Source organism: Pleurodeles waltl, chromosome 2_1 (assembly GCF_031143425.1).
Source record: "Pleurodeles waltl isolate 20211129_DDA chromosome 2_1, aPleWal1.hap1.20221129, whole genome shotgun sequence".
Taxonomy (NCBI): Eukaryota; Metazoa; Chordata; class Amphibia; order Caudata; family Salamandridae; genus Pleurodeles; species Pleurodeles waltl.
In genome coordinates, this window is record NC_090438.1 from 385,642,925 (window position 1) to 385,670,436 (window position 27,512).

Genomic DNA, 27,512 nt, shown 5'->3' on the forward strand with positions numbered 1-27,512 from the left:
GCTGGGCCCTTCAAGACAAGCACCTCTGAACAGGGCCCTTCAAGACAAGCACCGCTGAACAGGGCCCTTCAAGACAAGAACCGCTGAACAGGGCCCTTCAAGACAAGAACCGCTGAACAGGGCACCGCCGTCTCGGCAAACGCTGAACAGGGCCCTTCAAGACAAGCACCGCTGAACAGGGCCCTTCAAGACAAGAACCGCTGAACAGGGCCCTTCAAGACAAGAACCGCTGAACAGGGCCCTTCAAAACAAGCACCGCTCCGCTGGGCCCTTCAAGACAAGCACCGCTCCGCTGGGCCCTTCATCTCAAGCACCGCTCCGCTGGGCCCTTCATCTCAAGCACCGCTCCGCTGGGCCCTTCATCTCAAGCACCGCTCCGCTAGGCCCTTCCTCTCAAGCACCGCTCCGCTGGGCCCTTCCTCTCAAGCACCGCTCCGCTGGGCCCTTCCTCTCAAGCACCGCTCCGCTGGGCCCTTCATCTCAAGCACCGCTCCGCTGGGCACCGCCGTCTCTGCACCGCTCCACTGGGCCCTTCCTCTCAAGCACCGCTCTGCTGGGCCCCTCCTCTCAAGCACCGCTCCGCTGGGCACTGCCGTCTCTGCACCGCTCCGCTGGGCACTGCCGTCTCTGCACCGCTCCGCTGAGCCCTTCCTCTCAAGCACCGCTCCACTGGGCCCTTCATCTCAAGCACCGCTCCGCTGGGCCCTTCATCTCAAGCACCGCTCCGCTGGGCACCGCTGGGCACCGCCGTCTCTGCACCGCTCCACTGGGCCCTTCATCTCAAGCACCGCTCCGCTGGGCACCGCCGTCTCTGCACCGCTCCGCTGGGCCCTTCCTATCAAGCACCGCTCCGCTGGGCCCTTCATCTCAAGCACCGCTCCGCTGGGCACCGCCGTCTCTGCACCGCTCCGCTGGGCCCTTCCTCTCAAGCAACGCTCCGCTGGGCCCTTCCTCTCAAGCAACGCTCCGCTGGGCCCTTCCTCTCAAGCAACGCTCCGCTGGGCACTGCCGTCTCTGCACCGCTCCGCTGGGCCCTTCATCTCAAGCACCGCTGGCCCATTGGCAGAAGGGGCAGGCCCGGATCAGTGTCGGGCAAAGCTGCACGATACACTCTGGGCACCAAGACTCCTCCAGTACCAGTGGAGTCTGTCATCCACTTGAGAGACTATGGCTCTGCACTCCCCAGGATGGCACAGTGGCCAATCCACCCACTGTAGAGACTTGAGAGACTGTGGCTTTGCACTCCCCAGGATGGCACAGTGGCCAATCCACCCACTGTAGGGACTTGAGAGACTGTGGCTTTGCACTCCCCAGGATGGCACAGTGGCCAATCCACCCACTGTATGGACTTGAGAGACTGTGGCTTTGCACTCCCCAGGATGGCACAGTGGGCAGCCCACCCACTGTAGAGACTTGTGAGACTGTGGCTTTGCACTCCCCAGGATGGCACAGTGGGCAACCCACCCACTGTAGAGACTTGTGAGACTGTGGCTTTGCACTCCCCAGGATGGCACAGTGGGCAAGCCACCCACTGTAGAGACTTGAGAGACTGTGGCTTTGCACTCCCCAGGATGGAGCAGTGGCCATGGAGGCCCCTCGTGGATCTGGCGTCGTGGACTCATGTGGCTGAGGGGCCCCCCCTTCCCTTCCCCCTGAGGTGCCTGTAGTTTTGCTATCTGATGCCCCTGCAGTGTTCTCTCCAATGGATTCGGGTCTCCTGTGTGGGATTTGCCCATGTGTTGAGGACCATTGGCCCACGTACAATGACTGAAAGCCAATTTTGACAGGACAATTTACATATGTGTATATAGTTATAGGATGTTCGAATTAATTTTTTACTTAGCCTTACAATATATTTGAATTTCATGATCATATTATTTTGTCTTTGCATTCTTCCGGGGGGTTTGGGGGGTCACTCTGAGTTATTGCTCTGAATTGATGTGTAGGTAGTTGTGGGGGGGGGGTCACGTATGTGTGTGCCCGTAATCTTTTCTCCTCCCCCCTCCCCTGTGTCGTAGGTGCAGTACTCACCGATGTCTTCTGCGCCGGCGTTCGTGCTCCTGGTAGAGGAGCAGGTAGACAATTGCTGGTAGGATGTGTAGTTTGGGTTCCATGCTGTCCAGATTCCTCGTGGAGTGTGTAGAGGTGAGCATTTTCCCGTTCGTAGTCTGTTTCCGCCGTGTTTTTATCAGTGGGGCTCCCGCCCCAGAAAAGGTGGCGGATTGGTGAGTTGTGATAGGGTGGGCGGTACATTGTCTTCCGCCTGTCTGTTGGCGGTGACCGCTGCGCTGTTTGTTTGTCCCACCGTGGCGGTCGGAGTGTTAAAGTGGCGGTCTGTGTTGGCGGTTTCCGCCAGGGACAGAATTCCATTTTTTTTACCGCCTGCCTGTTGGCGGGTTGGCCGCTGCTTTAACACCGACCGCCAGGATTGGAATGACCCCCATAGTCTTTAGCGCCTCTAGCACCCAGTCCAACAATCATTATTGGTGCTCCCACTCACATGACCTCCTGTTGGTCGTATCCAGGAGCCACTACCCACCCGTCGGTGGTTGCAGAAGTTGGTCGACAGTAGAAAAAAGAGGGTCAGCAATGCAGCCCTGGAGTCGGTGAACAGTTCTTGGAGGATGCAGTCTATGTCCCGCGCTGAATGGAAGACTGCAGTCTGTCTGTAGTGTGGAAAAGCCATGAACAAGCTTTGGCAAAGGCAAGAGTTGTGGTACTGGAAAAGTGGAGCTGCTGGGGACCAGCAAGGTCCAAGAGGACTCAACCCAAGAGGGGGAGTACCAGATGACCCTCAGTGATGCAGAGTCCACAGAAGAAAAGGCAGTCCCCACAGGAGACCCATTAAAAGAGGACCCAGGAGTCACAGAGGAGCCCACACAGCACAACTGAAGAAGGGTCCCACGCCCCAGGAGATGCACACAGAGGGATGTGCATCATAGGAAAGAGTGCTTGGGGCTGGGGCAAAAAGGAGCCTGAAGACCCTTTGGAGGTGATGCCAACAAGCCTTGGTAGCTGCAAGAGATGCGGGTAGTACTGTCTTGCATGGGAAGGCAAGGGGACCACTCCAGACCACCACCTGTGATGCAGGATCCACGCAGCTCAGAATGAGAGGAGATCCACTCAGCCAGTCATCGTTACAGAATTGGTGCCTGGAGATGCACAGGAGTGACTCCTTCACTCTTCACTCCAAGGGATATTCCTTCTCCCTTCTTGTGCAGACTGAAAACTTGCTGCCCTCAGAGGATGGGAAAATGTTGCAGAAGCTGGGAGGAGCCGTGGAAACAATGTTGCAACCAGAGTTTTCATTGTGGATGCAGATTGTCGGTTCCTGGAGAGTCCAGTCGCAGTTCCAGTGGCCAGAAGTCAAAGTAGAGGTTGCAGGGGAATCCTGCAGGAATTTTGCAAGCCAAATCTGAGGCTCCACCCAAGAGGGAGAACCTAAATAGCCCCAGAAGTGGGATTGGTCACCTAGCCAGGTGACCACCTATCAGAGGGGGCTCTGACATCACCTGCCTGACCTGGCCACTCAAGATGCTCCCAGAGGTCTCAGCCCACCTTGGATTCAAGATGCACCCTTTCACACAGGCTTCAATGGCAGGCCTGCAGAGAGGTTTTGCGCAGGCTCCCATGGGTGGCATAATGCATGCTGCAGCCTGTGGGGGACCCCTGGTGCCCCAATGCTCTGGAGACCAAATACTCTGGACTTACATGGGGGCACCAGTATGCCAATTTTGGGGTGGAAAAACCATGAACAACTGATTTTAGGGAAAGGGAGCACAGTTACTGAGGTACTGGTTAGCAGGATCCCAGTGAACAGTCAAAAACACATTGACATCAGGCAAAAATTGGGGGTAACCCTGCCAAAAATAGGGTATTTTCCTAAACATCTGACAGCATAATCTTCAAATATTGGTGAATATAATCAAGAATAGACAGAACTGAATGAATAAATTGAGGTATTACACAATGAGCAGTAGTTTTCACTTGCAGTTTAAATACCTTGTAAATTGAAACAAACATTTGTAACATTTAAATCATTAGTAGTATAAATAATCATTGAACAGCAGAAGAAGAAGTATGAGCAGCAGAAGAAGAAGTAAGTTATGTATGACTCTGCTAAAGAACCATTAGCGTGAATAACTGGATTCAAATCTGGTAAGTTACTGCTATGACGTAACAATAGTTGTTAACATAAGCTCTTATTTACTGTTGTTACCTCATAAAGGAATTTCAGACGGCTCTGGCTGGACTTTCTAACAGCCTGCCAGTGCAATGCTGGAAACATGGTGTGCAGCACCTGGAGGAGAGGGCAGAGAGAGTGGTGGGACGGGGTGGCAGCAGGCCAAGTATTTTTGCTCATAACTCACCCATTACTCCTTTGCTCCTGCTTAGTAATTGAAAGTAGAGGCAGATGATTTTTCAGGGTCAAACAAAAAATCATAGACGGGTGAAAAGTGAATTACAGGAATGTTTTTCTTTCACGTCAGGGTTCTGAGTGACATCATAAGCAACTTGAGTTTTGCTCTCGCTGTCTATTTGATGTCACTCAGAAGCCTTTAGTAACTCATGTTTTACTATAATTCTATATATCTTTGATCTTCAGTATTTGATGCCTTTCACAAAATGGGTAAAAATAGAATGATTGATAATTCCTGTTATTCCCTTCGTTCATATACCCATTGGTTATGATTTCAGAGTATGGATTTATTAGCTCCTGATCCAAAAATGGGTTTTGATTTGGTTACTAACTGAATTGATATGAAAACCACACTACCACAAGGAATGCATTTGGTCTTACTTATCTATTCTGGTCAGCTGAAACCACTTGAAAATTGAATTGTTTTTCTATGCGTTTATATGTAGACAGCTATGCTAGGAGCACCATGTCAAATCTGATGAATCTGCTCTACCACTCAAATTTCTTGTGCCCTTGGTGTCCTTTAACATTATTATTTAGCTCTGTTATGTTAAAATAGAATTTTAAGCAAATAAGATGTGTACATACCCAAGAGGTGGAGTAGCTATTTAAACATTTTCTCTGAATATAATTTCTTACTATAATAAATGTATCTATTTGTGCAAATGTAAGAAAAATAGTTTTGTAATAGTCTTATTCCAAGAAAAAAAATAGCAAATTGCCCCTGGAAATACTTGTCTTCCTTATACCGTCAATGGGTAATGGGTTTTGAAGTTTGTCTTTGACTCCTTAGAGTAGGGAAGTGACATTCTAATAGTGTGTCAAGTTTAGGTGACACACCTATAATCTGGAAGACATACTAGACAAACTGGAGACATACAGGGTCATTACGACTTTGGCAGATGGAAAAACCCATCCGCCGAAGTCCTGATGGGTAGGTTGCCGCCAGTGTGGCCACCTCCCTACCCGCCCCATTATGAGTTGTCCGCTGAGTCAGAGTGTGGAAACAGTACTGCCATAAAACCGCTGGCGGAGAAGGGAGTCGTAATCCCCAGCAGCGCTACACTGGTTGATTGGGACCGCTAGCACCGTCACACAGTCGTGTCGACAAAAAGTGGCAGTGCTAGTGGTCCGACCCCGGCGCTACTGCCATGGTCATAATGTGGCAGTCCGACCGCCACTGCAACCCTGGCAGTCCTATCACCACTGCAACCCTAGCGGCCATTGGACATGCCAGGGTCGTAATGTAGGAGTCACTTGCCTTCGGTAACAAAATATCTGGTAGAGACATATTCTAGTTGCAGATTCCTTACCTTAGAATTTTCCCCCAGGCATCAGACTGGATCCGGAGATTTTTCTTTGAACAATACCATTGCGCGTCGGTAGGTGGCGTCGGTCGACTCGGCAGGCGTCGTGGTCGCCGTGATGTCGTCAGGATGAATACATAGACGCCGCCCTCGTGCAGTGACGTCAGTTTCTTTTAACGACTTTCCACGCCAGAGCACAGAGCCGCTAAGAGCACTGAGATTGGTGCGCCAGAGCTAAGGACCTGAAAGGGGGAATCCCTGTCCCTAGAAATCAGTTCACAAGTGGGGAGGATGGGTGGGCGGTAAGGAATCTGCAACTAGAATACGTCTCTACCAGATATTTCATTACCGAAGGTAAGTGACTTGTACATCTGATAGAGACTTCTAGTTGCAGATTCCTTACCTTGGAATAGATACCCAAGCAATGCCATCCTCGGTGGTGGGCTGCAAACCAAGATCATACTAGAAAGTCCTGCAGGACCGAACAACCAAAGTAGCCGTCTCGATGGACCTGACTATCCCGGCAGCAATGCTTAGCAAACGTGTGCGGAGATGCCCACGTAGCTGCCTGACAGATATCCAGGACAGGAACTCTGCATACTAACGCAGTGGAAGCAGCAGGGACTCTGGTAGAATGAGCACGCAAGCTTTCAGGAGGTTGCTTTTTAGCCAAAGCGTAGCACAGTTTGATGCAAAGAATCACCCATTGTGAGATGGTACGCTTTTGCACCGCCTTCCCTTTCTTCGCACCCACATAGCCAACAAAGAGTTGATTGTCCACCCGGAAATCTTTAGTACGATTGAGGTAGAACGCCAACGCTCTTTTTCGGTCCAGACAGTGGAGTCTCTCCTCCTCATGGGAAGGATGTGGGGGTGGGTAGAAGGTAGGCAAAGTGATGGACTGGCCTACATGGAATGATGTAATCACCTTACGAAGGAAGGAAGCTCTAGTGCGTAACACAACTTTGTCAGGGTGTACAGCCAAGTATGGAGGCTTTGAAGAAAGGGCCTGGAGCTCACTCACCCTGCGAGCAGAGGTGATAGCGACCAGAAAGACAGTTTTGAATGTGAGGTGCCGCAAGGGACAATTATGCATTGGCTCAAAGGGGGTACACATCAAGTAAGTAAGTAAGTACAAGGTTAAGATCCCACTGAGGCATGATGAATAGAGTGAGAGGAAATAAGTGGGTGAGCCCTTTTAAGAACCTACTCACAATAGGAGATTTAAAGAGTGAGGGCTGATCAGGAAGCCTAAGAAAGGCAGAAATGGCAGACAAATACCCTTTAAGGGTGCTGAAAGCAGAGCCCTGCTGGGCTAAAGAAAGAATGAACAGAAGAACCTCTGACAGAGGGGCAGAAAGGGGGTCAACAGATTTGTTGGTGCACCATGCCACAAATTTATTTCAACAACAGGCATATACAGTTTTAGTCGATGGACGCCTGGCTGCCAAGATAACATTACAGACTTCGGGTGGAAGGGCAAATGGCGTCAACTGTTGCTGCTCAATCTCCACGCATGAAGGCGGAGGTTGGACAGGTTCGGGTAGAGAACCGTCCCCTGCTGCTGCAACAGAAGATCCTCCCGAAGAGGCAGTCTGAGTGGAGGATCGATGGACATGCTCAATAGCTCTGAATACTACACTCTTCGAGCCCAGTCGGGAGCCACCAAGATAACTTGGGCCCTGTCGTACTTGATTTTCTTGAGAACTCTGGGCAGAAGAGGGATAGGCGGGAAGGCGTAAAGGAGGCTGGAGCTCCACTCGAGACGAAAATCGTCTCGGAGCGAGTGCCGCTTTGGAAACTCCAATGTACAAAACAGCTGATATTGCGCGTTCTCTGCGGAGGTGAACAGATCTAACCAAGGCTCTCCCCACTTGAGAAAGAGACCTTGAGCCACCTCCGGATGGAGACGCCATTCGTGATCGACTGTGCGTCAGCAGCTGAGTTCGTCTGCTCTGGCCTTGAGAGAGCCCGCCAGATGTTGAACCATCAGGGTAATGCCCTGATGTTCCAGTCATGTCCAGAGGCGTAGTGCCTCCTGACAAAGGGTCCAGGACCCTACCCCGCCTTGTTAGTTGGAGTACCACATTGCGGTAGTGTTGTCCGTGAACACCTGCACCACTTTCCCTTTGAGAGAGTGAAGGAATGCTTTTAACGCAAGCCTGATCACCCGGAGCTCCAGTATATTTATGTAGAGCCCGACTCCACCGGAGACCAGAGGCCTCTGATCTCTGCCTCCCCCATGCGGCCGTCCCAACCTAGAAGTGACGAGTCTGTCACTATACAGAGATCTGGCTGGGGAAGGGAGAGGATTCTGCTGTTGACCCAAATTGGATTTGAAAGCGCCACTGCAGGTCTTTCGCAGTCCCTTCCGAGATCTGGACCATGTCGGAGAGATTTCCTTGATGCTGCACCCACTAGAACTTCAGGTCCCACTGCAGAGCCCGCGCATGCCATCTGGCATGTGTTACTAGCAGGATGCAGGAGGCCATTAGGCCCAGCAGCCTCAGAGTAAGTCTCACCGAAACCCAAGACCAAGGCTGAAAGATCAGACTCATAGCCTGAATGTCTTTGACTTGCTTGTCGGGAGGATAAGCCCCAAATTGCACTGTGTCCAGAACAGCTCCAATGAAAGGGAGCATCTGAGAGGGAGTCAGGTGTGACTTCGGCACGTTTATAGTGAACCCCAGCTGGTGCAGGAGGTTCGCCGTAGTCTGAAGGTGGGAAGACAATTGTCTGGGGCGAAGGCACCTTCAACAGCCAGTCATCGAGGAAGGGGAAGACTGGGACCCCTAACCTGTGCAGACGAGCTGCGACCACCGCCATCACTTTTGTGAACACTGAGGGGTGCTGATAAGGCCGAAAGGGAGCACGGTAAACTGTAAGTGCTCGTGACCTACCACAAATCGCAGGTAAGGTCTGTGGGCAGGCAGGATGGGAATGTGGAAATAGGCGTCCTGCAAGTCCAACGCTACCATCCAGTCTCCTGGGTCCAAGGCAGAAAGAACCTGAGCCAGGGTGAGCATTTTGAATTTTCCTTCTTGAGGAAGTAGTTCAGGTCCCGAAGGTCTAGGATAGGGCATAAGCCCTTGTCCTTCTTTGGAATCAGAAAGTAGCGGTGTAAGGAAATGCCTCCTTGGCATGGTTACCCCCTACATTTTTGCCTTTGCTGATGCTAACTTATGATTTGAAAGTGTGCTGGGACCCTGCTGACCAGGCCCCAGCAACAGTGTTCTTTCCCTAAACTGTACCTTTGTCTCCACAATTGGCACAACCCTGGCACTCAGGTAAATCCCTTGTAACTGGTATCCCTGGTACCAAGGGCCCTAATGCCAGGGAAGGTCTCTAAGGGCTGCAGCATGTCTTATGCCACCCTGGGGACCCCTCACTCAGCACATGCACACTGCCTCACAGCTTGTGTGTGCTGGTGGAGAGAAAATGACTAAGTCGACACGGCACTCCCCTCAGAGTGCCATGCCAACCTCACACTGCCTGTGGCATAGGTAAGTCACCCCTCTAGCAGGCCTTACAGCCCTCAGGCAAGGTGCACTATACTACTGATGAGGGCATATGTGCATGAGCACTAAGCCCCTACAGTGTCTAAGCAAAACCTTAGACATTGTAAGTGCAGGGTAGCCATAAGAGTATATGGTCTGGGAGTTTGTCAAACACAAACTCCACAGTTCCATAATGGGTACACTGAAAACTGGGAAGTTTGGTATCAAACTTCTCAGCACAATAAATGCACACTGATGCCAGTGTGCAATTTATTGTAACATACACCCAGAGGGCATCTTAGAGATGCCCCCTAAATACCTACCCGACTTCTAGTGTAGGCTGACCAGTTTCTGCCAGCCTGCCACACACCAGAAATGTTTCTGGCCACATGGGGAGAGTACCTTTGTCACTCTGTGGCCAGGAACAAAGCCTGTGCTGGGTGGAGGTGCTTCTCACCTCCCCCTGCAGGACTGTAACACCTGGCGGTGAGCCTCAAAGGCTCACCCCTTTTGTTACAGCACCCCAGGGCATCCCAGCTAGTGGAGATGCCCGCCCCTCCGGCCACTGCCCCCATTTTTGGCAGCAAGGCTGGAGGAGATAATGAGAAAAACAAGGAGGAGTCACACACCAGTCAGGACAGCCTCTAAGGTGTCCTGAGCTGAAGTGACCCTTGCCTTTAGAAATCCTCCATCTTCAGTTTGGGGGATTCCCCCAATAGGATTAGTGATGTGCCCCCCTCCCCACAGGGAGGAGGCACCAAGAGGGTGTAGCCACCCTCAAGGACAGTAGCCATTGGCTACTGCCCTCCCAGACCTAAACACACCCCTAAATTCAGTATTTAGGGGCTCCCCAGATCCCAGGAAATCAGATTCCTGCAACCTGAAGAAACAAGAAGGACTGCTGACCTACAAGCCTGCAGAGAAGGAGGAAGATGACAACTGCTTTGGCCCAGCCCTACCGGCCAGTCTCCAACTTCGAAAACCTGCTCCAGCGAAGCATCCGACAGGGACCAGTGACCTCTGAAGCCTCAGAGGGCTGCTCTGGACTAAAGGACCAAGAAACTCCTGTGAACAGCGGCCCTGTTCAAAACCAGCTACTTCTTTGCAACAAAGAAGCAACTTTCAAAGACTGCACGTTTCCCGCCAGAAGCATGAGACTTCACTTTTTTCACCCGATGCCCCCAGCTTGAGATCCAAAGAACAAACACCTCATGGAGGACTCCCCGGCAACTGTGAGCCCGTGAGTAACCAGAGACGACCCCCTGAGCCCTAACAGCGACGCCTGCAGAGAGAATCCAGAGGCTCCCCCTGACCGCGACTGCCTGTAACAAGGAACCCTACGCCTGGAAACAACACAGCACCCACAGCCCCCAGGACCTGAAGGAACCGAACTTCAAGGAAGGAGTGACCCCCAGGCGACCCTCTGCCTTGCCCAGGTGGTGGCTGTCCCGAGAAGCCCCCCTGTGCCTGCCTGCACCAATAGAGTGACCCCCGGGTCCCTCCATTGTTTCCTACCTGAAACCCGACACTTGTTTTGCACACTGCACCCGGCTGCCCCTGTGCCACTGAGGGTGTGTTTTTTGTGCCTACTTGTGTCCCCCCAGTGCTCTACAAAACCCCCCTGGTCTGCTCCCCGAGGACGCAGGTACTTACCTTCTGGCAGACTGGAACCGGAGCACCCCTGTACTCCATAGGCACCTATGTGTTTTGTGCACCTCTTTGACCTCTGCACCTGAATGGCCCTGAGCTGCTGGTGTGGTACCTTTGGGGTTGCCTTGAACCCCCAACGGTGGGCTGCCTATGACCAGAACTGAGACTTGTAAGTGTTTTACTTACCTCCTAATCTAACCTTTACTTACCTCCCCCAGGAACTGTTGATTTTTGCACTGTGTCTACTTTGAAAATAGCTTATTGTCATTTATACAAAGACTGTACATGATATTGCTTTTATTCAAAGTTCCTAAAGTATCTAAGTGAAGTACCTTACATTTAAAGTGTTTAATGTAAATCTTGAACCTGTGGTTCTTAAAATAAACTAAGATAATATTTTTTTCAATATAAAAACCTATTGGCCTGGAGTAAGTCTTTAAATGCGTGTTCCTCATTTATAGCCTGTGTGTGTACAACAAATGCTTAACACTACCCTCTGATAAGCCTACTGCTCGACCACACTACCACAAAATAGAGCTTTAGAATGATCTACTTTTGCCACTATCTTACCTCTAAGGGGAACCCTTCTTACTTTGAAATAGTATATACAGAGCCAACTTCCTACAAGCAGGAATAACAACCACAACCTACTTCTGGCACAGGGACCCTTTCTATAGCTCCCTTGGCCAAGAGAGCTGCGACTTCCTGGCAGAGAAGCACCAAATGATCCTTCAGAAGATGATGGAAGGATGGTGGCATGTGCGGTGGTGCAGATTTGAAAGGGAGGAAGTAACCCCTCCGAATGACCTGCAAAACCCACACGTCCATGGTGATATGTTCCCAGTGGGGCAGGTGATGGCAGATCCTGCCGCTAACTGGGTGGGAGTGAGGGAACGGACTAGGAGGGTTTGGAGGCTGCAGCGAGGGCAGAGGTGGACTGGACAGACCTCTGGTTCCCTGTCCCACGGCCATGTGGGATTCCGCATCCTCGGCCACGCATAGGCTGTCCAGCGTGCGTGGCATGGTGGCTGGGTAGAGGACACAACAGGGAGCCCCTTCCGTGTCCACGAAAGGGACGAAAAGTGGACTGTGGTGGGCGTGTGGCAGCAGAAAGACCAAGGGACCGAGTCGTAGCCTGGGAATCCTTGGATCTCTCCAAGGCCGAGTCCGCTTTGTCTCCGAAGAGACAGGTGCCATCAAAGGGCATGTCCATGAGTGACTGTTGGACATCCCCCGAGAAGCCAGAAGTGCGTAACCAGGTGTGGTGCTGTAAGGCCACTGTCGTCGCAACCGATCTGCCCAGAGAGTCGGTTGTATCCAGCCCACAACGGATAGTGAACTTTGCAGCATCTCTCCCATCTTTCACTGCTTGGGAGACGATAGCACGGGCCTCCCCCGGTATCTGCGGCAGGACTTGCGCACCATATCCCACAGGGAGTGGGTATAACGGCCCAAAAGACATGCGGTGTTCACAGACCGCAGTGTGAGGCTGGAGGAAAAAAACAACTTCTTGCCTAATTGATCCAGCCTTTTGGATTCCCTATCCGGTAGTATGGAAGGGAATGCACCAGAAGAAGAGGAAGCCTGGATTACAAGATTCTCAGGCGTAGGATGTTGGGACAGGAATTTTGGGTCATTTGGGGCGGGGCGATGGCAACGAGCGATAGTCCTGTTCACAGGAGCTCCTGTGTTGGGTTTGAACCATGTACCCAAAAGGACATCAGTGAGGGCCTAATTAAATGGGAGAAGGGGTTCTGAAGTAGAAGCCCCAGGCTGAAGCACCTTTGTCAGGAGATTAGACTTGACTTCCACAGTAGGTAGCTCAAGGCCAAGGACCTCAGCCACCCAACTAACCACCATACTGTAAGTAGCTCCCTCCACCGTAGCAGGAGGAGACAGCATGCCAGCATCAGGAGAAGTATCCAGACCACTGGCTTCGCACACATCCTGAGCCCAGTCCATAGCAGGGTCATCTTGGTATTCATAAGGGACCAGGGACCCCTCCAATTCCTCCCCATATTCGTACCCGTAGGAAAAAGGGTCAGAATCCGACCTCGGGCGAATAGGGCTCACCGAAGCCGATGGTGGCGTTGGCTGACACTGCTCCGACTCCTAGTCGTAGGGGATAAGAATTGGGTCGATGTCGATAGTGGGCACTACCGACGTCGGGAGCGTCGACAATCAACCTGGCGTCGGTGCGGATTCGCGCATGGATCCGGAGGCGACCGCGGTGGCTGGCCCCGAAGTCACTGGCGTGGAACCCGAAGGCCCCTCAGCCGAAACCCTTGGGCCCGAAGGCACCGTATCGGGGTCGGACTGCCCAAAGATGAGGCGCATGGCCTCGTAAAACTCCTTTAGTTGGGTGGGGGTCACTCCGGCTCCGAGAAACTCAGGGAAGCGCGGAGTCGACCCAGACGCAGGCTCCGAGGAGAGAGGCCTAGTGCGTGGACGCTCGTCACGCGCCGGCCGAGCGACGGGGTGAAGTCGGAGAGCAATGAGACTTCTTCGACTTCTTCTTCTTCTTACTTTGACCCGAGGACTTCGAAGAATATGAGTGGTGATGACTCCGTGACCGACCTCAAGACCTTCCTCTCAAACTAGACCAGCACCTACACGGAGTCGAGTGCCTGGCCGCCATAAGCTTTAGGGAGCGCTCCCTCACAGCTTTGGGGTGCATGGCCCAACACTCGGAGCACGACTTCGGGTCGTGGTTGCGCTCAAGGCACCACAGACAAACGTGACAAGGCTTGAACCCGGTCTTCGGGGACATCTCGATGCACAAAAGTCGTACACAAAAAACTTTGACAAAATGGTCGAATGCTGCCAAAAAATAGCCAGGGTAGCTCTCTCCGGATCAGCACGTGGCGCGGAAAGAAATAACTGACATCACTGCACGAGGGAGGCGTCTATGTACTACTCCTGACGTCATCACGGCAACCACGATGCCTACGATGCCTGCGGAGTCGACTGATGCCACCTACCGACACGCAAGGGTATTGGTTGAAGAAAAATCTCCGGATCCAGTCTGACGCCTGGGGGAAACTTCTAAGGTAAGGAATCTGCAACTAGAAGTCTCTATCAGATAAGGCCCATAATGTTTGAAAATGAAAAGATGCAAGGACTAAATAGCACAAAAATAGTTTAGTGCCTTAGCACAGTATCTCCAAATGAGGAAAATATGATTCAGGAAGAAAGACTGAGACAGAAAAGGTGTTTTCCATTAGCCACTGACAAAGCCACTTTACAGTCATTATTTGGGGCGCTTCGATCCAGTGGTTTGTTCAACCCATTCAGTGCTGAAAAAGGCAAATCATTGTTCAAACTGTTGAGGGGGCATGTGTGGCGGTTATCCCTACACCTACGTGTTAAATGATTTGAAAATAATCCTGTCTGATTGCCCATGTATTATAATCTACAGATGCGACTCGCCGTTTTCATTCGTGCAAGACCGCACCATGGACAGAGTTAAAGCATTTCAATTGGCTATAGTCAGACCTGTGAGTAGGCAACTACATAGTTATCATTATTGTCACTCACTCTGATTACATGTGGAGGGTGACTAACATGGTTCTCACCTTTTGGTAGCCAAATAAGTACAGAGGAACTGATGGTTCTATCACGAATTGGGCGAAGGAATGCAAAGTAGTGGATGAGCTGGTATCATCTTTCAAAGGGTTAACTATTCCAAAGGTAAATACAGGGGCCACCTGCACCGAGTAGCAATGTAGCCGATTCTCTGGCGCCCACGGAATTCCAGTTTAAGGAACACAACAGAATGCAGGAACATGAAGTGTGCCTGCTGCCAAGGCCTCAAAGAGAGAAAAACTCAACATATAGTGGGAAAGATCAATAGAACTGGAAAAAGCTTAACAGGAGCCTCTGTCTTGGGCGGCTACCCCAAATGTCAACTGAGAAACACTATGGTACTTGGGTACTTCATGGGGGGAGATGCAAAGAAAATACAAACTGCTCACGTCTTCTGATGAACAGCAGGAGATTGCTAATGCTGACGAATTGTTCCACTGTGCATGAAAAAATGAGTTTGTCTTGGATCCGTGGTCAACGTGGTCACTGAAGGAGACGTGGTGCTTGATGATCTAAATATACCTAAATATAGAGGGATAGTGACCCGATTGTGTATACCATTCAGATTCATGTGTGACATGAGTCAGGCATTATAAAGTACCCATGACAAAAAGAAAAGGGCCCTCTACTGATACAGGAGAACCAAACAGAACAATGCTTAGTCCTAATGATGAGTACGTGGGCAAGTGCATTTGTTTAGTTGTAGACACTTTGGCAAGACTGCCAGAGGAGGTTCTCCACACATAACCCTGAATTGACTGCCTACAAGATGTTCCAAAGAAATATATTCAGCAGGTTTAGGCGGTGTCAGGTCCTTACATGAGACAATGAGTCTTGTTTTACTGGAGGAACTTTGCAAAAGGCTTGGGATTCGATATGGAATGGGAATTGAAAAATGCAGTGAAGAAAATATTAGATGCAGCAGGAGGGGTATGAGATGAATATTTGACCTTCGTGTTACAACAACCGAGGAGACAAAGAAATGAAGCAACTGTGCTTTGCCTTATGAACATATTTACTGGACGGATGCAGATGCAAAATACGATATCAGAATGTCATATTTAAACGTGAGTGAAAGAGTTTTGTGCAGGCACAGATGAAAGGGCAGTATGAGAAGAGAAATGAGTTGGAATTTATATTAGGGATAAATGAACAATACAGTCAAACCAGAAATATGTGCCATTCCTCAAAGAGCAAGACTACAGACCATTCCTTATTAAAACAAGCATTTGCACTGTAATGGGTCTCGCATTTGTGCGACTTGGAGCTATTAGCGTTGTAAAGTCCTAAGCGGACTTTTATTGCATCCGAGATAAAACACTGGTTTGGATCAGGTCCTTCCTCACTGGAAGAACACAGAGTGTCACACTACCACTGTTCCTGTCAGAACCCAAAGACACATGTTGCGGAGTGCCCCAAGGATTTTCACTCAGCCCAACGCTTTTCGACATCTAATTGGCCCAGCTTGCCAAGATCATCAACATAGTTAACATAAACATAGTCTCCTGCGCCGACTTCACCCAACTGATTCTCTCCCTGTCTGAGGACTCTGGAAAGGCCAAGAGAAATTTCGACAACGGGATGAGAGCAGTCGCTGCCTGGATGGAGGCCAGCTGCCCCAGACTCAACTCGGGCAAGACAGAGATCTACCTAATCGGCTCCATTCTTCTGCCTGTAACGATTCCTGGTGGCCCACCTCTCTAGGAAATGCCCCGCCGGAACACACACGCAACATGGGCATCATCCTGTAATTCTCACTATCCATGACCTGCCAAGTCAACGCCGTTTCTTCATTGTGCTTTCACACCCTTTGACTCCTTTGGAAGATTTTCAAGTAGATTCCCTCCAACACGAGGAAGACAGTCACCCACGCACTTGTCACCAGCAAACTGGACTACAGCAATGCACTGTATGCCTACATCACTGCTAAACTTCAATCAAGACCACAAAGAGTCCAGAATGCAGTAGCCAGACTCATCCTGGACATCCCCCGACAGAGTCGCATCTTCTCCCGCCTCAGAGACCTACACTGGCTCCCAGTCAACAAGCGCATCCCATACAAACTCCTGACCCACACCTACAAGGCACTGCACAATATATGACCGGCATACCTCAACCACCGCCTCGCCTTCTACAACCCCAACAGACATCTCCGTTCCTCCCAGCTCGCCCTTGCAGCCATCCCCAAGATCAGAAAAAGCACAGCAGGAGTAAGATCCTTCTCCTACCTGGAAGTCCGAACATGGAACACACTACCTCTCAAGCTCAGGCAGACCGCACCACTGAAGAGGTTCAGGAAGGACCTCAAGACCTTGCTCGTTGACTGAGCAGCACACCCACAAACAGCGGCAAGGGACCCTATGGGTGGTTAGCCGTGCTCTACAAATCTATGATTCATTGATTGATCCTGCTTGACGTTTCCTGGGTTTCTCATATGACATGGGACGCACCTCAAAGACGCCAACCCCACCCCTGTCACAAGTAAATGTAATATGACATTTAGGTAGGGCCCTTTTGTCTCTCCAGATAGTCAGGGCCTAATCACAGGATTCATCATCTTGACATTACAGTGTCACGGCCTCATTGATAGGTGTGCTGGATTTACATATAATGTTTTGGGGTGTGTAGCAAACTGGGCTTGTTCACAGATGCCCCCCACTACACTTTTTGCCCCCATTTTTGCTGCTTCATGCTGTTGTTTTTGACCTGTTATTGTACTTTTGCCTGTTAACCAGACCTCAGTATTTATGCTCTTTCCCTTAAACTGTATGCCGAATTGCATATGCCAATTGGGAAGGACTTACCCACCCCTGTAAGTCTCTAGCAATTGGTACCAGTTGTACCCAGGGCATGGGTTCTAAAGGGGTCACCAGAGATGCAGCACTGATTGTGCCACCCTGTGTGACAAGAGTAAAAATGAGACTGCAAAGCTGCTATGGCAGCCTGCACGAGCAGTCTGCTGCTCGAGTGAGACTCTGCCCACCCCAGGTGCAGGAAGAGTCCCTTTAGTGCCTATATTACTGGTCAGTCACCCGTAAGGCAGGTTTCCTATAGCCCAGGAGGCAGGGTGCACTGTACTATCCAACATCTTGCTTTTTAACCCTGAGCATGATGCCCATGCTCAGGATTTAATAGAGTGTGCCCAGGTGGCACCCTTAGAGGGTGCCCACTGAGTTACAAAGTGAGTGGTGCAAAATGTACTAGCAGCCACGAACCCGTCCGCATCAAGGACAGCCAAAGTACCTCTGCTTCCAGACTCCCTGGGCAAGGTAATAAGAAACTGGATATTGACTATTGGTTTAGGGCACCGCAGAACCTTAAATCCATGTGGGCTTCCCAGAACTCAACCTGTTAGTGCCCGAGTGCACATTTCGATTTTCTCCTTTGACATCAACAGGAGCCATTTAAACAGTGAAAATACCTATTTTTTAAAGCTTATAAAATTCATAACTCCAGTTGTTTGTAACTTAAAATGTTCATTTTGGTGTCTACATTTATATAAACATAAGCTTTATTTTCTAAATTGGATTTGGATTTCTTTTGAGTCATTTCATTTACTTATCACTCATGTTGGTATTGTGAAATGCTTTACACATGTACCTCTAAGTAGCCTGACTACTCTGCTACACAACCAGGACTGAGCTAAGGTTTACTAGTTTGAACCAAAGGTCCACTACTGGGTAATGTGCTAGTATTAAATGGCAAGACTCCCCAGTCATACCACATAACACTGCCACCTTGCTAAGGGTGTACCTCAAAGGAGGGAAACAGAATGCCAAAACACCCTGTGTTCACCCACTGTCAGGTTGCTGAGAACTCAGCATGTGTTCTGAAAGACATCTGTCTCTGAGTTTGTTGGGGGGTACTGGTACTGCCTAAAACTGGACAGTAGTGCTAGATATGGGGGAACACTAGGATTACTATGTACACTCCCTACACACATTCTCAGAGCCCAAGTTCAGGGTGGTCGAAGACTTCGGCCCCACTGAAAATGCCCAAAGTGGGTAGTGCTAGCCGTGGGAACCTTCACTCATTTGGTTAAGGCATCCCCAGGAGTCATTTGCACACACTAGCTCATGCAAATCATAAATGTGGCATCTCCAGGCACCCACTTTAAAACACTCTTGCACAGAGTATGATCGGAAGAGGACTTAATGTGCTGTCTGCAACACGAGAAGAGCACTGGAGGACAGGATCTGCTCTCTCTTGTACCCAGGACAAAGTGGGCTCCAAGGGCCATCGGAATGACCTCCTTTTAAAACTACAGGGACACAACAAACTGCAAAAGGTGTTTTCTGCAACTGCCTAGCTGACCACTGATAACTGGACCTGTACTGAAGACATGTACTACTGTGGTGGATTGGGACTTAAACAATTAAAGTCAGAAGGTAAAATCTTTGACCAGGACAAACCTGCTTAGTGTATCCAACCTGCACTCCATAGTAGTCAACGTCAAATTGCACCTACGTCCTGGGTGACCATTAACTATCTTTGGCACTTTGTGCTTTTTGACCATATTTCTACATAAAAAACTTTAAAAATTCATATCTCCTGGTCCCCTTACTGGATTTTTGTCAGTTCTGCGTCATTTTGTTTATTACATTCCACACTATTTTGCATAATTCATTTTGGGATTCGTATTGTTTGCCTGGTGCCGAAGAACTGAGATCTTCATCCTTCCAATTTGTTCCTGAAAAAGGAAAAATTTAAGATGCTCATGTAGGCCCAGGTTCTCGCTGACCTGGAGCCAGGAGACTGAATGGTAGAGCAGGACCTGCAGAATGTCTATTTTCATATTGTCATCCTGCAGTCCCACAGGTGTTGCCTGAGGTTCAATGTGAGCCAAGAGCATTCCCAGTTTTCTGTGCTGCTTTTGACCTTACCAGTGCCACTTGGGTGTTCATAAAAGTGAAGATAATGGCCCCAGCATACCTTTTGAGGTTTGATATTACAGTCTTTTCCTAGCTCCACAACTGGCTGCTGAAAGCAGGATCACTGCAGTAGGTCGTGAACTACCGCAATGCGATAGCGAACCTGTTACCATCTTTTAGGTTCTCCGTTAGCCTGCTGAAGTCACACCTGGCTCCTTCACAGAGACTCCCGTTCAACCTAGCGGTTCTTGATATGGTGCAGTTTCAAGCCTTACTTCAGGCTTGAGTCCAAGACATTCAGGCTATGAGCCTGATGTTTCAGCCTCAGTCCTAGGGCTCAGTAAGAATGGTACTGAGATTTGTTGGCCATCTGGTCTCCTGCTTGTAGACTATGCCAGAGGGCACATGAGGGCTGTGTAGTGGGATTTGAAGTATGAATGGGCTCAGCACCTAGGCAACTTGTTAGATACCATCCATGTTTCTAACGTTTTTCAGTAAGACTACAAAAGACTTCCATTCGTGGTTCCTCAACTTGACTGGCCTGGCAACAGACCCCTTTCCCTAACCCACCGAGAGACGGTAGTGGGGATATATGTGTTGCTCTCGGGTTGAGGAGCCTATCTGGGAGAGATGGAGATCAGAGGTTCTGTAGTCTCCAGACAGACCCACCTTCACATCAATCTGTTGGAGATGCAGCCCATTCACTTGGTGTTGAGGTTCTTCCTGATGGCCATCAAGGAAAGGTTGGCCCAGGTTCTCATGGACTACATCACTGCAATGTGGTACTGCAGCAAGCAGGACAGACTGGGTGTTTGGTCCATGTGCCAGGAGGCTCTGGTCTCTTGAACTCTATGTGCGGTGAGGGTATTTCCCTGGTCATTAGCCATCTGGCGGGATTTTTGAAAATCAAGATGGACAAACTAAGCAGGTGATAACTAGAGGATCATGAATGGTAGTCATACATTAATTGGTGCAGGATATCTTCCAAGATTTGGGAAAATCTTGGTTAGACCACTGCTATCACCAAGAACGCGTAATGTCAACACTTATATGCACGGAGTTCTCAAGGAGGCTATTTCTTGGAGATGCATTCTGGCTAAAGTGGAGCTCGGGACACCATTTATGTCTTCTCTACTACCTCTCCTGACCTGAAGAAAATAAGGAATTACTTGGCCCAACTTATTCAAGTGGCTCCGGATTGTGCCAAGAGTGTGAGTTACATGGAACTCTGGACATGAGCATCAGTCCTCCAATCAGGCTGCTGCATCAGAAGGATCTTCTGTCACAGCAGAAGCGCAGGGGCCTGCACCAGGGCCTGTGCAATACACACCCTCTATGCTTTCAGACTGAGCAGTTACAGTAGACTGGTTTTGACTTCCCTCCCAAAGTCATGGATGCCATTCTAGCAGTCAAGTGTGTATCTACAAAAAACAGTTCTTGCCGGACAGTGGGATAGATTTATAGACTGGTGTAGTTTCCACCACAGACACACTGCATGCAATGTTGTCATATGTATTGCATTTTGTGCTGTCTTTAGCCCAGTAAGGGCTTGCCGTGGGTATAGTTAAAGGTTATTTGTTGCCCTCTTCAGTCGTCTTGTGTGTGACGCACCAGTGTTCTTTAAATCTCCTCTAGTGATGCGTTTTCTTAAAAGTTTAGATCTTACTGCAGTGGGAATTTCATTGGATTCTCACATTTCTTTTTGTGCGCCCCATTTGAGTAACTGCATAGATGTCCTGTGTGTGTCCTGACTCTTAAATCAGCCTTTCTCATTGCAAAACGTTTAGTTGGTTGCATGGGTGAACTGCAAACTCTATTTGTTCAGCCGCCATACACCACTTTTTTCTCATTTCTACTAAAGGTTGTGACACACCATGTCAGCCAATCCATCAGTCTTATGGAATTTTTTGCTCTATTGCACCCCTTGAAAGACGGGAGAGACTCCATTGTTTATACCCAAAATTAGCTCTGCGGTTTTACATTCATTGTACCTAGGACCATCAGTGGACAATCAGTTCTTTGCAAGATTCTCTGGTGCATTTCTAAGCAAGCAAGAAGCTGCATCTGGATGGTCTGAGGGCTTATTCAATCAACCAGTGTCAAGACTGTTCTTGACATTCGTCAGGCTGCGACTTGGGTGTCTAATCACAGATTCACAAAGCACTACTTTGTAGTCTGGTCTGGCTGGAGGTGCACTTTTTCCGTTCAATCCTGCAGGACTTTTTCATTTGATCCATTCTACAGACCCACTGTATTGGGAGGTACTCCTTTGGTATTGATTCACATGGTGAGGAATTTGTAATTAGAGGCATCTATTAGAAAAAAGAAGTTACTTACCTAAGGTAATGTTATTCCCATGGATAGTCTATCTAACCGCAGATCCCTCATCGACCTCTCACTTAATTGTTCTATGGAATGGTCAAAATCACATCTATAAAAAGTTTCCAGTATAGGGATCTGCACGCTGTCACATCTGTTCAGTAATTGGGCTACGCATGCATCTGACGGCATAGCTAGAGCAAGAAAGAAAGTGACATCAGCATGTGGAGGTGCCTATATGTAGCTCTGATATCACTTCTGGGACAGGGTGAATCCAGAGTGGAGCTGCAGGACAACATCTGCTGAAGAGAGGTTGCAATGCTGTGACAAATCTCCAGATTCAATTTGGCACCTGGGAGTTTCCACAAGTAGAAGGATCTGCAGTTACACAGACAATCTACTAGAAAGAGCATCAATAAGATAAAGTTTATCTAGCTCTTATATGTGAAGTAATAGGGACAACACTACGTGGGGGGGCAGCCTCTCAAACTGGTAAAACCATGTTTTCCAACGTGAAACTCATGTCAAAGAAGGCGCTATTCTGATTTCTGCATGTAGCAAACATAATGCATGCATGTCAACAGATACCATCTAGGCAGGAGACTCCAGATTTTTTTTTAGGTCAAAAATGTCTTTATTTTCCCTGCCTCCTGTCTGACATTGTCTCTAGTTCAATGCAACTCAATGGGGAAAATGCATTATAGCTAAATTTTCCAAAATCTCCCACTTTGTAGCTGTTAACTGTTGACACGTATGCTAGTTCAAATGCAGATAGGGGACTCCACAAGCCAGCAGAATAAATAGGAGTTACATGAGGTCCTGCTAATGACACAATGTGTGCTACATAAATGTACACATAATATGCTAATTTTGTTGATTCAAATATCTAGGATTCAAAGTTAAACTGGAAAACTATTTTCCTAATCACACGTGTTGACTTATTGTGTGATGAAGGCAGTGACTGAGTGCCTAGAAGTGTTTTTACTCACAGAGTACAAGACAAAAGCTGTGCAACCAATCATTATTAAAAAGCATATCTGATGTTAGCCCTGTAGCCACAATCCCTAAATCACATGGAGGGTGTGTGACAAAAACACAGGACTCCTCACAGATGCGAAGAGACGTTAATGTGAAAAGTCAGATGTTTCTTTTTAAATGTAGCGCAAGGCATTGTTCCCGTCCGGAACACATGACACATAAGTCAGATTTGCAACGATTGTGCAAAGCCAGGCACCAAACCCAGTAAATTCGTAAGGATTTTTGAGGCTTCGGGCCAGACATATTTGGGGCCCTTTGTATGGAACACGTTTTTAGCCATTTCCTGTTAATTCAAGCTCTCATGATACCAAACAATTGTCTTGCCAAAAATCCTTACAATGACAAGGTAGCGAGAGAGACTCAGAGGAGACTGGGAGAGGGATTTACAAAGAGAAATAGGCTAGACAGAGGTCATTTAGAGAGAAAATGTACTTTCCGAGGGGGCCTCTAGATGGTAGGGGCCCTGGGCAACTGCCCACTTTGCCCATGCCTTAAAACGTCTCTGTCTGAGCCGGTCCGCTTGTACGGATGTCAAGCACCTCCTGGATCTGAAAGGAGTGGGACCTGTAGAACGTGTAATTATGCAGAAAAATCACATTTTCCGAGAGCTGAATAGATGTGACAGTATTTTCCCTCCAGCCAGGCAAGCACAAGACAAGTATTTGCAATGCAATGGGTCTCACGTTTACTCGAATTAAAGCTATTAGCGTTGTAACTTCTAACCAGACTTTTCTTGCCACATAAACGGAAAAGTAAAACAGTTTCACATAAGAGACCCAACGGCCACCATGAGCGCAAAGCAAACTCACAAAAATAAACAGAAGTCGGCTTGACTATGGCGGAGGAGCATCGCCCCACCTGCCAGCAGCAGACGCTGCAAAATTAAAAATTAAAATGATAATAAACAGTGTTTATTATCGTTTTAGGTTTTCAGGGGCGGGCCATGGGCGATGACAGGGACGGAGTGTGCATGTATGTTTGGCTGGCCGTTTCAGGCCGGCCAAACACCCTTGCACACTGGGCTCTGTCAAACAGGGCACTTCAGCCAATCCTAACGCTGCTCTCATGTGAGAGCAGCATCATGATTGGTCGCTGGGCAGGATGGGAGCCTGTGCCTGCAGCGAGTGGAGCGGAAGCCAGAAAAGCGGCAAGGCGTCGGCAGAGGAGAGTTTTTTTATTTTTTTTATTCCTTTATGTTGTTGTGCCCCGCACCTTTGCCCCTACAGGAGCCGCCCCTGGCTGGCAAATATTGTCAAAATACATCATATGACAAGCAGATTGCATGATAGTGGCTTAAGAGGCAGTGGAAAGAGAGAGCAGTGCAGATTAGTCTGATTAATTTGAGAGGAACATAATATTTTGTAAAATAATTAAAAATGTTGGGGCTTTCAAAACAGATGAGAGAGTGTGTGTGATCTGTAAGTGTGTGCGTGCCTAAATCCCAGGTGAAACCCGACAGACAACTCACCATACCCAACTGGAATCACCTATATCCAACAATTCATCAGAATATACATTTATTAATGGGGGTGTAACACCCCAAATACCCAGGCACGGACCATCCTTTAGGGCGGAGGGGCCACACCCCCCCACCTTTTGCCCCTCATGAAGAGTGCTGGTCAGGCTGAACAAAGATCAGCCTGACAGACACTCTTCATGGTCAGGTTAGGCAGCCATGAGCAAGACGTGCGATTTGCGCAGACTCCTGGCTGCCTGAGCTGAACTTTGCTGGGCTGAAGAGGTCACAGCTCCTATGGGCGTGACCGCCTCAGCTCAGCAAAGGTGCCTCAGGGCTCTCCCCGGGGTGACGGGAACAACACCCATTGACTTTGACCTGAGCGCTTCAGGTTTAAGCCCTGAAGCGCCCCGGGCGAGTGTCAATCAGTGACACCTCATCACAGAGTGAGGTGCGGTCAGAAGTCTCACTGACTCCATCCCACTCTGTGACGAAGTTGGGACTGCTGCCTTCCATCATTGGCTGACCTAAGGTCAGCCAGCAGTCCCAACCCTCCTGGGACCTCCGAGGCTGAAGGTAAGTGTGTGTGTGATCTTTTTAAATGAATGTTTGGTGCATGCGTGCATGTTTGAATGTTGATGAGTGTTGTTAATGGATGTGCATGCGTGTGTGTGTGTGTGTGTGTGTGTGAAAGAATGAGTGTGAGTGTGCTGCCTGCCCCCTCCTCCCTACTAATACTGCTGGACGCCACTGCAAATACCGCCCCTTAAAGCTACGCCCCTGAGGGGATTGAGGATGAGTAAGTGAGAGAATGTGAGTTAGAGTGAGTGAAGTACCTGGGAATTTAGAACTGCAAAGAGACAGGAAGTGAAGACGTAAACACAGCTGCCTTTTCCAAAACACCCTTCATGAAACAGAAGCAGGTCTAGAACATGCGGGACACATTTTTAGTTTTCTACTAAAAAAAAAAAGGCAAACAGTGAAACAAAGCAGCATCTACTAAAACATCAAAGGGGCTGGTCCACGTAAAACTCATAGCATGCCTGTGTACATGGACAAAGAACACGGAAATACTCAATAAAAACCCTGAAATGCTGGACTTGTTACAGAGTACAAAATATTATTTCATGAAAATGAAAGCTGGTCTTTGCCTGGGCACAGAATGGTTTAACATAAGAATGGATGCAGAAAAATGAAGCGCTTTGTGTCCCGGCCACTTGAGAATGCTACAGTCATGTCTATGCCTTGGCCTGTGTGGGACTAATGGGTAGGGCAGGCCCATGCATTGTAAAAACCAATAGGACCACTATGAGACAGAGTGGAAGAGTCCTGGTCCTACAAAATATGTACTAGTGGGCCCTCTGGCACTCCTGGGCGCAATAGAACCACTGGGTTAAGGAGAGGGCACTGTATGGCCATAAAGATAGGGTGGTGGGTAGTTATAAAGTAAGGTTTCATTCTAAGGTGTAGGTTAGCATAGAGTCAGCACACTTACTCTTGAATCTATCTTACTCAATGTAGTGGTAATCTCAGAAGTGGTAATCTCAACAGTGGTAATCCCAGCGGTAATAATCACAGTAGTGGTAATCACAGTACGTAGCTCTTACTACCTGATTAGGAGTTGAATGCCATGTAGGCCATAGCAGAGTTTACAATGTATTTTATTTGCACTTAGATTAACTGAGGGATGCCTTATTTTGGGCTTATTACACTTGCATGAGCTCGTCATAAAATTAGAATAGAACCCTCTAGTGTCCTTGGTCCATGCGTAAGTAACTCACCTGGTCCATGTGTAAGCTTTGTAATATTGAACTTGTAGTCCAGTGTAACCCTTAATAGAATAAAATGAGGACTAAAAGTCTTAGGATGCAAACACACATCTAGACTGAAAAAGCTAGTCGTGTATTGGCCTGTGAAATGTGAGGGATCTGTTGAACAGCTCAGAAACCTACTTTTTTTTTTTTTTTTTACATAGTCACCATGGGCTTTGCACTTTTAAATGTTTTAAATTGTTTTTAAACGATGTGTGTGGGTTATTTTTTTGGTGTTGTATTTGAAAAATAGGGTTTGGCGCTGCACCGGAAAGGGACGTGTTGAATGTATTTAAAAACAATAATAATAAAAACCATGCATAACAGAACTCTCAAGATTTCCTGGTCCATGCGTAGGAAACTCACCCAGTCCAGATTTCACACAGAATTTTGGGTAATGTAACTCTATCTTTATAACTAGACTGACGCACATAGAATGCAAAAAAAAAAAAAAGTGAGCCGACAGCCGCCATCAGCGCAAAGTGAAATAAAAGGGAAATACAAGTTTGCTCTAAGAGAAACCTATCGGCAAAAGTGCAATTATCTATATAACGGCAAAAGTGCAAATACCTATGTAACACGCAAAGCACTCGTTTACTGCCCAACAAGATCGCGCTGATAAATAAAGAGAAAAAGTAGTCCAGAAACCAGACATAAAACATCAAGTCTTGTAAGTTTTCAGTAGTTGGTCGATGCGCTTGAGGAGGGCCTAAACACCGGAAAAGGCATGAAGTATGCATGTCTTTCACTAATGAAAGCAAGCAGATTTTAAAAGGCAAGCCCACAAACCAATGAAAGTGACTGACGTGACATGGGCGTGGTTAGAAGCCCAAAGAGAGATTACAACAGGGGACGGAGCGCTTTGCGCTCGCCTCTAATAATGAATCTGGACATCCTTGCTTTAACTTCCAGGCCTTTTTTAACCTCGTGTTACATGCGAACCGTGCACCCAGTCTTGCACTACTTAAATTCTCGATGGTGTTCCAGTTCTTTGTGGATAGCCACTCTGTACGCAACTCAAGACGTTGTTGATAAAACACAGGTGCTGTAAAGTCTTAAAGGAGAGGATCAGGTTCAAATGTCTTACATTGCCCCATAGGTCGGCCGTGTATATTTAGTTAATAGGCACACTCCATATCACCATACCAGATCTCTCCGCTCCTCGGGCGCTGTGCTGCAAGTAGTCCCACAATTCAGAAGGAAAATGGGGTGGCACCTCCTCCTCCCTGCTTAGGGCAGGGTTTGGAATGCCCTTTTCTTGGACTTATGCGCAATGAAGGACAACCACTCTTTCAAACATAATCTCAAAACATGGCTGTTTCAAATTGCCTACAAATAGGCTCGCTCTTGTGCTGGTTGACTTGTAGTCTGCTTAGCGCTGGGACACTCTACGAGTAGCCATATGCATTACAAATTTTGTGATATGAAATTGTTTAGTCTTTGCGTTGCTATTTGCAGCTTTACTGCAAAGCTCCTTATTTTGTAATCCTTTATGTTTATGAGGTGCATACATTCTACTATCATGTGCATTATTTATTTTACAAATGTATTTGTATAT